General features: G+C 34.5%; 1 pseudogene; it reads right to left on the reverse strand.

The window, feature by feature from the left end:
- Window positions 1-11,320, reverse strand: part of LOC149206547 (S-adenosylmethionine synthase 1-like) — a 32,443-nt pseudogene extending 21,123 nt beyond the window's left edge.
- Window positions 11,321-11,588: the final 268 nt, after the last annotated feature.

Raw genomic sequence — 11,588 nt, forward strand, 5'->3', positions numbered from 1 at the left:
CATTGTTGGAATCATAAAGAAACATTAATGGAGGTGAAAGGTCTACATATCCAGTCAGTTGAGGAGGCTCAATCTCGTATGAATATTTCATTAGAGATACTAGTAGTTTCTGTGGACCAAATAATGGCAGTAATGAAGAAGTGAAAGTAGAAGAAAGTGTTAAAAGAACTGTAATCGAAGGCTCAGGTGGTGACATTGGGGAAGAAATATGAGTCATTGCAATTGAAATTCGAAAATACAAAGCTCATGCTAGAAAATGACATTGTTTACATTGACAAGAGGCTAAAAAATTTGGAAGTCAAGAAGTTGGAGGGAAGCACAAGCAGCCAAGTTGATGTGGGAAGATCGTGGAGTCAACTGAAGAAGAGGGCATGATGCACTATTGAGCCTGAACTACAAGCAAATGAGAACAAGGCTAAGGCGTGGAGGAAGGCATTGGAGGATAGAGTATCGACTCCATAAAATTGTAGTTTCTTTTCATATTGTCAGGGACTGTAGATTTGTATTATTGTTAGGAGTTCTTTTCCAAGTTTAAAGCATTAGCCTTTTCAAAATGGCCATTAATAGTTTAATGAGGGATAAAAAAATTGAATTTCGGTCTTTCTTGGCGTGTAGAGCACTTGAACTGTCAAGAATTTGTAAGGGTTATGGACCATAAACCATATTTTGATTTAATATAAATCCTCATCCGTTTCATATATATATATATAATTAAAAGAAATAAAATAATAGATTGTAAAGTATTTAATGATTGGGTATATAGACAATGTGCCAACATAATTTGTTTTTTTAAATTAGTTTAATAGATTAATCTCACACAAAATTCAATATTAAGATTAAGACTCAATCCTACACATAGGCATCATCTTTATGGAGGTTCCAAGAATAAGCCATGGCCTTTTCCTATGTGTTTCTAAAGATTTCTCTATTTGAAATAATAGGTAAAAGCTAATCAGCTTTTCATAAAAGAGCATTTCTTCAGTAAACAAAACCCATAAATAACATCCAATTAATCTCACTAAATTCTTTTCTCATCTGCTCATTCCTTCATTTCTAACGAGACAACCTTACTTTTGACCCTAAAGCTTTATCTTATATAGGTTAAGGATGCCAAAACCCATTACTTAAAATAGTTGAGATCAAATACGAGTTGAATAGTTTATGACCATCGATAAAAAAAAATCTCTAAAAGTATATTATTATTTGGTAGGTTTTTTCTTGAGAGGATTTGATGTTAGTGAACCCAAGTGCAAAAGAGCCTTTTTACCCCCTAATTATAAATGGAAGTGAGGAAAAACACAAGTTATTAGTAAGATACCTTGGTACATGGACAAAGTTGATCTCTTTATGAAACCATGACAATTTGATGTCAATTCACTATAAAAGTATTATTAAATATTTTGATTTAAGTAAAAATGCTCAATCTCGCTATAGAATATGTTGGTTCGTTTATGAAGCTATAACAATTCGATGACAACCCATTGATAATTAAACAATTACTAAAATTTTTGATTTAGATCAGTATACTTATTCTCCCTATAAAATATTGGAATAATAAGTTATTAGTAATGTTTTGGGGAAGTTTATTATTATGACCTTCATTGTGTGAATATACATTGAAGCATATTTTTGTAATTTTTATTTATTTATTTTTTAAAGAAAATAATATTGGAACTATTGGATAGGTTATTAAATAAAATAATGTTGAAGTTGGAAATTATACTTCCATACTGGAAAAAACAATGTTCAAATTTTTTACTTCCAACTTATAAATATGACATCTCCTTACCCAACAACAAAGGCAAGACATCTCCTTACCCAACAACAAAGGCACATCTTAAGTTAAAAAAGTGTTTAAACACTAAAGCTAACTAGTAAAAGTATTAAGGGTTCAAAAGGATTAAGGGTTCAATCACCATTGGATAACTCCACCGATGCAATCAAAGAACATTATGCCCATGGTTTTAGTAAACAATCCCATCAGATGCAAACATTAAGATAAAAAATCAAACTTATCACTTATGTTTTTGGGTTTACTACCTAGGTAAAGTGACTACATTTAAACCATTCACATCAACAAGGAATCGTTCTTTAATCAAGTTAGAAAATGTAGTGCAAATCACATTACTAAATTTTTTATAATATTATGTTAATATATTGATTGGACTTAAATTAAATAAGAAAAGAGAAAATGGATATTGTGTTGGCATGCATGATCCTAAGTAAGGGAGTTGGTCCTCAAGTTAGGTAAAACATCAAATGGATATGTGGCTTCTAGCAAATAAATAATGTTATAAGTGGGGCCGTTAAAATCTTTAGTATAAGAGCTCATTATAATAACGCATAACAATTTTGTAAGGTATGATATGATCGAAAATGTTTGGAATGAATTGAAAACTTATATGGTTCTATGATGGGTTTTAATATGATATTTTTTATTTGATAGTCATTGCAGTGAATAAATTATGTGGATACTATAACAGTCTTATACAGTTCAAGTTGTATTCCCTTGCCACATTAACTTTGGTGGGGAGAGGGTTTTGATATGGATTTCTTTATTGATAATCCTTGCATTGAATAAATTAGGTGGATATTATATTTTGACATGCTAAATAAATTAGGTGGTTCTTATAATTTTATAAGAGTCTTATATAGTTCAAGTTGTATTCCCTTGCCACATTTTTTTTGGTGAGCGGAGGGTTTTGATATGGATTTCTTTATTGATAATCCTTTGATAATCCTTGCAGTGAATAAATTAGGTGGATATTATAATTTGACATACTAAAGAAATTAGGTTATTATTATAATTTCATATGGATGCATGATATTTATAAATTAAATATAATTTATTGGATTGTGATTTATTGTACTTTTGAATGGTAATTATAATTATGATTATGTTAAGAAGTGTTTTACAGTTTTAGTAAAAAGAGATATTGTTGTAAAATGTTAATTTTTTTGTATTTAATAATTTTAATAAAAAAATCCAAAAAATTATAAAATAATTTTAAAATAAAAAAAATACAAATAAATTTTAAAGTAATTTTATATTTATATTTTTCCTTGATGAAAGTGGTAGATGAGACAACTCTGGAGCAGGATATTAATCTCGCTGCCCTGTGTCATTAATTTTTTTTCGAACTTAAAAATATGACATCTTCTTACCAAAAAACAAAGTCACATCTTAAATTAAAAAATGTTTAAACAATAAAACTACCTAATAAAAATATTAAAGATTCAATCATCATTAGATAATGCCACCTATGCAATCAAAGAACATTATGCTCATAGTTTCTATAAACAATCCCATCTCATCGGTTCATTATGCTCATAGTTTCTATAAACAATCCCATCTCATCGGTTCAATCACCATGAGATAACTCCACCTATGCAATCAAAGAACATTATGCCCTGGTTTCCTAAACAATCCCATCTCACGCCAACATTGAGGAAAAAATTAAAACTTATCACTTATGTTTTTGGCTTTGTTACATGGGTAAAGTGACTACATGATTCAAACCATTCGCATCTTAAAGGAATCAATCACTTATAAAATGTATTGTAATGTACATTTCTAAAAAAAAATTAGGATATTTAATTAATTTATTGAAAGAAAAAAAGAAGAAAGAAATTAATTTAATATTTACGAAGCTAAAGATAATTAATGGAACATATTGCTTCTTCATCTACTTCATGTATTTGGTCTTTTTTATGTGAAGCTTCATAATAAATATTTGGTCCTTAACTGAGCAATACGAATTTTGGCTCTCTAAGAGATATTGACCTCTATGTATGCTTTTGGTTGATGACTATGAGTGGGATTAAACACTTCAATATAGTACTTTTTTCTTTCTTCCTAGCTCCTTATCCCAAGTATGCTTGTGGAACTTATCCATAACAAAAGCTTTTAACTCTTTGTTGTTTATGGGACATGTATTCAAGCAAATACCCCATTTACTAAACCATTTGTTATTTTGCTGCATCCAAGTTTGCTTTTTTTTTGTTTTGTTTTGTTTTGTTTTTGTTTTTGTTTTTGTTTTTTTGTTTTTTTGTTTTTGTTTTTGTTTTTTTGTTTTATTTTGTTTTTTGTTTTTTGTTTTGTTTTTTGTTTTTTGTTTTTTTTGTTTTGTTTTTTGTTTTGTTTTTTGTTTTGTTTTTGTTTTTTGTTTTGTTTTTTTTGTTACACAATTTGTCATTAAAGACAACCTTAGGCCATCTACCCTCTTCCATTTGCTCATTTTTTTTTAAATACCTTATGTCTCACACCATAGCAATTACTTCAATAGGAGCAGCCCCTGTTTCACTTAACAAGATAGCATAAGGAACTGCACTTTTAATCTTGAAATTTTTTATAATCAAACGCTTTTGAATTTTCTCAATTTGTCTCCACTGCATGTTAGATGTACTGCTGGTCCATAGTTCACAACCATAGAGAATCACCAGAATCACTAGAAGCCCAAAAAGAGTTTGAGTATTTTTTGAGTCCCATAACTATGCTTCTCTACACCTATTTTGAAAAGCATAAAATGCTTTCCAACCCCCCAAAGTTCTTTTCTTTCTACAACCATTTCAACTTACATTTTTGTTGAAGTCAATTCCGAGGTATTTGTAATCTGCAACTTTTTCCAGAATGTTGTCTTCAAAGTAGAACTTATACTGGTTATGTTTTATTTTTTTAGAGAAAACTACTACTTTCATTTTGCTGATATTGACTTGCATCCCTACACTTTTACAAAAATGCTCAAAGGATAGTAAGTGTTCTTGCAAACCAAGAGCCGGTTTAGCAATCAGAATAAAGTCATCTGCATACAAAAGAAGCCTTATAACAAACTTGCCCAAATAAATACCATCACCCCCTTGCGAATTTAACCACTCCTCAAACTTATCAATATATAAATCGAAAAAATAAAAGACTTACATTAAAAAAGCGATATATAAACCCAAAAAATAAAATACTTAAATTAAAAAAGAAAAGAGGAAGAGAATACGTTGAAATGCATTAACCCTAAGTAAGGGAGTTAGTCCTCAAGTTAGGGAAAACATCAAATGGATATGTGGCTTCCAGTAAATAATGTTATAAGTTGGGCCGTTAAAATCTTTAGTATTAGCGTTCATTAGAATAACGCATAACAATTTTGTAACGTATAATATGATCGTAAAATGTTTGGAATGAATTGAAAAGTTATATGGTTCTATAATAGGTTTTAATATGATTTTTTTAATTTGATAGTCGTTACAGTGAATGTGAATAAATTAAATTAGGTGGATACTATAACAGTCGTATATGGTTCAAGTCGTATTCCCTTGCCACATTTTGGTGTTTAAAGGATTTTTATATGGATTTCTTTATTGATAATCTTTGCACGGAATAATTTAGGTGGATATCATAATTTCACATAGTAAATAAATTAGGTAGTTATTATAATTTTACATGAATTATGTAGTTATTATAATTTCATAAGGACTAGAGTGTTGATATTTATAAAGTAAATATAATATAATTTCATAGTGTCGATATTTATAAATTAAATATAATTTATTGGATTTTGATTTATTGGTATTTTTTATTGGTAATTATAATTATGATTATACGAAGAGGTGCTTTATAGTTTAGTAAAGAAGAGATATTATTGTACCACGTTAAAAAAAATTATATTTAATAATATTAAAAAAAATTAATAAAAAAAATTAAAATTTTATAATAAAAATAAAAAAAAATACAAATTAATCTTAAAGTAAATTTATATCTATATTTTTCCTTGATGAGGGTGGTAGATTGACGAACGACGGTCTTGGACAGGGATATTAATCCCATTACTAAGGCATGTTGAGAATGTTTCATCTGGCGCACGCTTGGTGAAGGTTCTAGAGAGGTTCTTGTGTTTAACTCGCATTGGCTTGGTCATGAGGCTCATTTGTGGGTTGCGGGAGATGAGCACTGAGACTGTGGTGGGTGTAATTTCTCTACGTGCACCAGGTGGCTTACTTCTCAAGCCATTCCTCGCTCCTTGTGTGCAGACTGTTAAGTGTGGTTATGCATGTAGGTAGTATAGTGCTTCGTTGGCTCTGCTGTTGGTTCAAAGTGTAGCTGCTTGGGACCCTAGGGTGCTCTGGATGGAAGTGGTAAGTGGAAATTCAATGCAATTTGAGTCTGGCGAGGCTTTTGTATTGTGGGACAATCGCAACTTGGCTCGTGGGACACCCAATTTCGCTATTGTGCAGGTAATTTTTTTTGGTTACCCCTTTGATGGTTTTCTTGCATGGAGATATGAGTTGGTTGGTTCTATTACCCTTGTGGGAAAGGTAGTTGGCTTGGATTTCACCGTGGTTCGTGACATTCACCCTAAAGTGTTTGGTAGTCACCTTGAGTGTATTTTGCTAGTGGGGATTTTGTGTTGGGGGTGGGAAAGTGACCTAGAGTGGTGGATACAAGCCGTTGGAGCTTGATAGTTCTTAGTGCGTAAGGTGGTCAAGAGGGGTTCTGTTTGGGGTCGAGGTGGCTCAGGGATCAATTGGGAGTCGTAGGTCCGAGGGTTGGACTCGCAGGGACGTTTTCCTTTGGTGGCCTGCGTGGTGTGAGCCCTCGACAATTTTGGGAAAGTGGGGTGAGTGGAGGGTGATGCAACACCAAAGAGGACGTGCCCATAGGGGTGTTTACCTTGAGGTATGGGAGCGATTCATCCAATGGAACAAATGGATATTGGGGAGGAGGTGGACCATCAACAGGATAACTCTTCAGGTAGAGTGAATCGCCCCTCCCCCCCATTTGACTCTATTGAAGCTCAGTTGCATCAGATCACATTGTTGGTAGAGCAATTAGCTCAGGATCGTCACGATGACCGTAATGAGATCATAGCCTTTATGAATTATTTATAGCATAACTGGTGGCACATGATGGACAAGTTGGTTTCACTCTGGCACAGGCAAAAGTGGATTCAAGAAAGGTAGGATGGCTTGGAAGGAAGGTTAGTGCATATGGAAGCGCACATGCATGATGCCTTTTGTCAACCTTTGTCTCCTAGAAAGGTGTTATATGCTCCTTATTCGGGTAATGTTGAGGTTTAGGGACATTGGTTGGTTTTTTTTTGGGTTTTGGGACTATTCTGGTTATTGTGGGCAGTCTACATGAAGTCATCTAGTTTTCTTTTAATGTTGTCTTTCTGTTTTTTCCACTACCTCCTAGCCAATAAGTTTGGTAGGGAATGAGGTTGGGGGCATTTTAATTATGAGGCTATCACAATGTAATCTCTTGAAGAATTAATGGAAAAAAAATAGATTTATATTTTTGGGTTATAAAGAAAAAAAATGTTTTTTCTTAAAAATTTAGGATTTAATAGTGTGATGGAACAGATGTTGTTTGTAATGTTATATTTAAAAATAAGAAAATAATACCTACATTAACAATTTAAAAGATATTAATAATAAAAAAAACTTTGAATAAATAACAAAAAAGTCTTGCAATGTTGATTATCATGTATATATAGGTAACATAATTTTATGTTAACTTTATACAAAGACGAAGTAATTCAATGTAAAAATTTCTTGTATTTTCACTTTTCAGTATCAGAGAGATGTATAATTCTTTTTAATATTTAAAAATATTTCAATATCATCTTTAAAAAAATACTTAAATAACCATCTTAATCAATATATTTCAATATCAACTATATATATATATATATATATATAATCGAAAATATTTATTAATTCTGGAAAATGGTACATCGTTGAGAGTTTTTCAAAAGCATGCCACTAGCCTCATTCCTACCAGACTTGTTGGCTAGGTGGTAAAGAGAAAAAATATTTGACCAGAATAATTAAAAACTATTATTATGCAAATAGATTGCCTATCTTGCCCAGAAGAGACCCAATATCTGAATACAACCCACTCTGTTTCCTCAAGCTTGGTTCGTTGGACCATTATCATGTTGTTGGTGGAAGGCTTCATGCACACGGGCCTCAAAGTGTTCCACTCTCCCTTCTAGGTGATCTAGTTGCACTTGAAGGTGCTTCTGTCCACGATGGAGGGAGGCCATTTGATCCAACATTTTCCATTGGTTGTGTTGGAGATCGTTCATGAAGGCTATTATCTCACCCCTGTCATCGTGACGATCTTGAGCCAGTTGCTCCACTAAAACTACCACTTGGTGAATCTGAGCTTCCAATGAGTCAAATGGTGGAGGCAATTCCACTCTCCTAGGAGAGAAGTTGTTGTTCAACCACTTCACCGAAATCATTTGGTTCTCCCTGATTCCCCATGCCTTAGCCTCGAGGTCCCACTCCCCTCCTTGTGTGGCCCCTCTGTTGCCGCATATTTTTGAGGAAAAAAACACTACTTGGAGCCTGCCACAATTTCACTATTGGCTTGCTACCCAGACTCACCTAGTCACAACACTTCACACCTAGAATCAATATCACCAAAACTGTGGAGGACCACTCCTTGATCTCTCCACTACCATAATCCAAGTCACAAACCTCGTATCCCTCACAACCACACCTGTGTCGCTTCTTAAAAGACAAAAAGACCAGATAAACACTGCACCTCCCATTCGTGACAGCCAACAACTTCTTCCTCACTATTAGTTCGCCAGAAAATCCCCTTTGAAATGAAAATTCGGTCTTCGCTAGCGAGACAGAGGTGCCCTTGAGCTTGAATCTTCCAGATGAGGAAAGCGACTCTATTAGGTCTCGGGTTTCCAAATACACATTGTGTATAATAACACTTTCCACCATTGCCTTCGAACACTTTCTAAACAACTCACTATAGCTGAAGTTTGGAAACCTACATGCACTCGCTCGTTTTGAAGCCAAAGACAAGGATTTCAGAGGTGCAGGGCCCCAAACCCTCTAATTCTGACCATTAAAGGCAAGGGTATCCACCTCCAACCCCACCCATTATCTAAAAACTCACTAATATTCAAATTATAAAACAACTTAGCAAATGAGCGCAAAGTGGAGTACAAAATTACCTGAGTCGAAAGCAAAGGTCGCCATTTTGTAGCTAGGTCAGGAATGACGTCATGGGTCAGTCGTTGCATCCTCCACCAGCTCATATCTTCTATTCCTTTCACCAGGCTTGGGTCCGAAACAATGAAACTTTTCCCAGTTCACAACTCTAACCAGTGTGCCCATTAAATGCAGAAGTGTACTCATATAGCGTTGCAGGAGTGAAACCAAGGCGTTTCTTGTTCCAACGACCACCCTACATTGCATACACAGATAATTCTGACCACAACACTCCTCCCACAATAAAAAAAACCTTCCAATAACTCTCACCATTATCCACCTTGACAATATTAACCTTGCATCTTTTGGAGCCTTCTCAACTGAGGCGCACAAACAATATTCTTTGTTACGTTTCATATCCTCTATGTGTGGGGGTATTGAATGCCCCTCGGGGCTCGTTGCTCGCCACATTTATCCCCCCCTCGAGGAATATCAACTTTATATGTATTTAGAGATAGAAAGTTGATTTATTTTTTTAATATTAACTAATATTAATTTAAATAGTCACCTTAAATAAAACTATTTTACAAATAGAGATGTGTAATTTTATGTATTTAAAAAATAGAATGTTTAAATGTCCATGTTGAATAACATATTTCAATGTTAACGATGTATATATTAAATATAAAACAATTGAAAATAAAAAATTCCTTATAGTTAAAAGCATTTTATGAACGTGTTGCTCAAAATGAAATAATAATGTAATTATATATGTACACTAGAACTAGTATAGATTCATGTTAACTCTAAATTTATCAAATGTAGAAAAGAATCAAATAACTTACTTTTTTTTTTCTTTCAAATTTTGTATTTTAAAAAATATTTGCACTCAAGAAATTTAATCTCTGTAGAAATTTAATAAATTTTAAAATAGATTTATACTGATTTAAATTTAAATTTCAAATAAAATATTTTTTTATATGAAATTTATTTAATATAATTATTAATTATATCGAATATTTTTATATTAATAAAATATTATAATGTTGCTGTCAAAATATTAAGAAACCTTATTCTTCATTTAAATGTATGAAAGTAAATTAACATTAAAAAATATGTATTAAGACAGTTTTTAGATAAACTTTTATATATGTATGACACATTAATAAGTTTATTAGGAATGTTTTTCAGAAGAAAAAGCATAATATATTCATATAAAAAGAGATTACATAATGCAAATGCAAGAAGCATATGCAAAAACGTGGACCGAGCCACATATAAATCTGCATAAACAGATCACCAAAAATAGCCCCGAAGCACAAAGCAGACAAGCAACGGAAAACAGCGCAAGATCTGACCGCCCATTACAAAAGGAGAGGCACGAAATGAGGAAGAGAGCAGCAAAAGAAGCCACTCCTTCCCCGCCCCCTCAAACTCTCCACTCGAATCAGACCAGAAACAAGATCACTGCCACAATCAACCGCATCTGCCTACAGAAAAGACCAACGGAAAGATCCATAGAAGCGGCACGAAACAGAGCAAAGCCCGTTGTTCCCTCAACGCTCCAAAGGATATTCCGTGGCCAGAACAAACCTAACTGCTGCCGAGAAGGAGAAGACCCACCGGAGCAGAGGCGAGAACCGGGGGCAGAGGCGGCATGGGAAGCCACCTCGCCCCCGCTCAGAGAAGACTAAGAGACCAGAAGAAGAAAACAAGCCTGCAGGACGAAACCCCTCTGCTAGCCTCTCGCCGCCCGACTCAGGGGAGCCCGCTCCTCATGCCCCGCTCGCCTTTGGAGAATCCCCACAGATTCGTCGCTCCTGCTCCTCCCGGTTCTCCTGCTCGCCGCTACTGTTCCTGTGCCCTTTCGCTCACCTGCTCCTACTCCTCCCGGCTCTCCCGCTCCTGCTCCTGCTCCCTCTCGCTCCTGCTCCTGCTCCTGCTCCCTCTCTCCTGCGCACAAAACCTCCCGCTCGCTCACTTTCCTGCGCACAAAACCTCCCGCTCCTGCTCCTGCTCCCTCTCTCCTGCGCACAAAACCTCCCGCTCGCTCTCTTTCCTGCGCACAAAACCTCCCGCTCCTGCTCGCCGCTCCTGCTTCTTTTCTGCGTTCAAACCCTCCCGCTCCTGCATTCAAACCCTCCCGCTTGCTCACCTGCTCCTGCCGGATCCCCTGCTCCTGCTCCTCCCAGTTCTCCTGCTCCTGCTCCTGCTCCTGCTCATGCTCCCTCTCTCCTGCGCACAAAACCTCATGCTCGCTCTCTTTCCTGCGCACAAAACCTCCTGCTCCTGCTCCTTTTCTGCATTCAAACCCTCCCACTCCTGCGTACAAACCCTCCCGCTCGCTTCCAAGTTTATTAGGAATGTTATTCATAGTTGTTTAGAAATATCTTTAATTTTATTAACAAATTTTCATATATATCACCAATGTTGATTACATGTTAATTGACTTAATTTAAGTCTTTTAGATGAGACATCCTTGACAAATTTATAAACTTTTATATATATGACACATTAATAAGTTTATTAAGAATGTTATTCATAATTGTTTAGAAATATCTTTAATTTTCCCCACAAATTTTTATATATATTATCAATATTGATTATGTGTTAACTAATATAATTTAAGTCTTTTAAATAAG

Source organism: Pinus tabuliformis, chromosome 1_2 (assembly GCF_031772625.1).
Source record: "Pinus tabuliformis cultivar Carrire ecotype Pingquan chromosome 1_2, CPIR1, whole genome shotgun sequence".
In the NCBI taxonomy this organism is placed as follows: Eukaryota; Viridiplantae; Streptophyta; class Pinopsida; order Pinales; family Pinaceae; genus Pinus; species Pinus tabuliformis.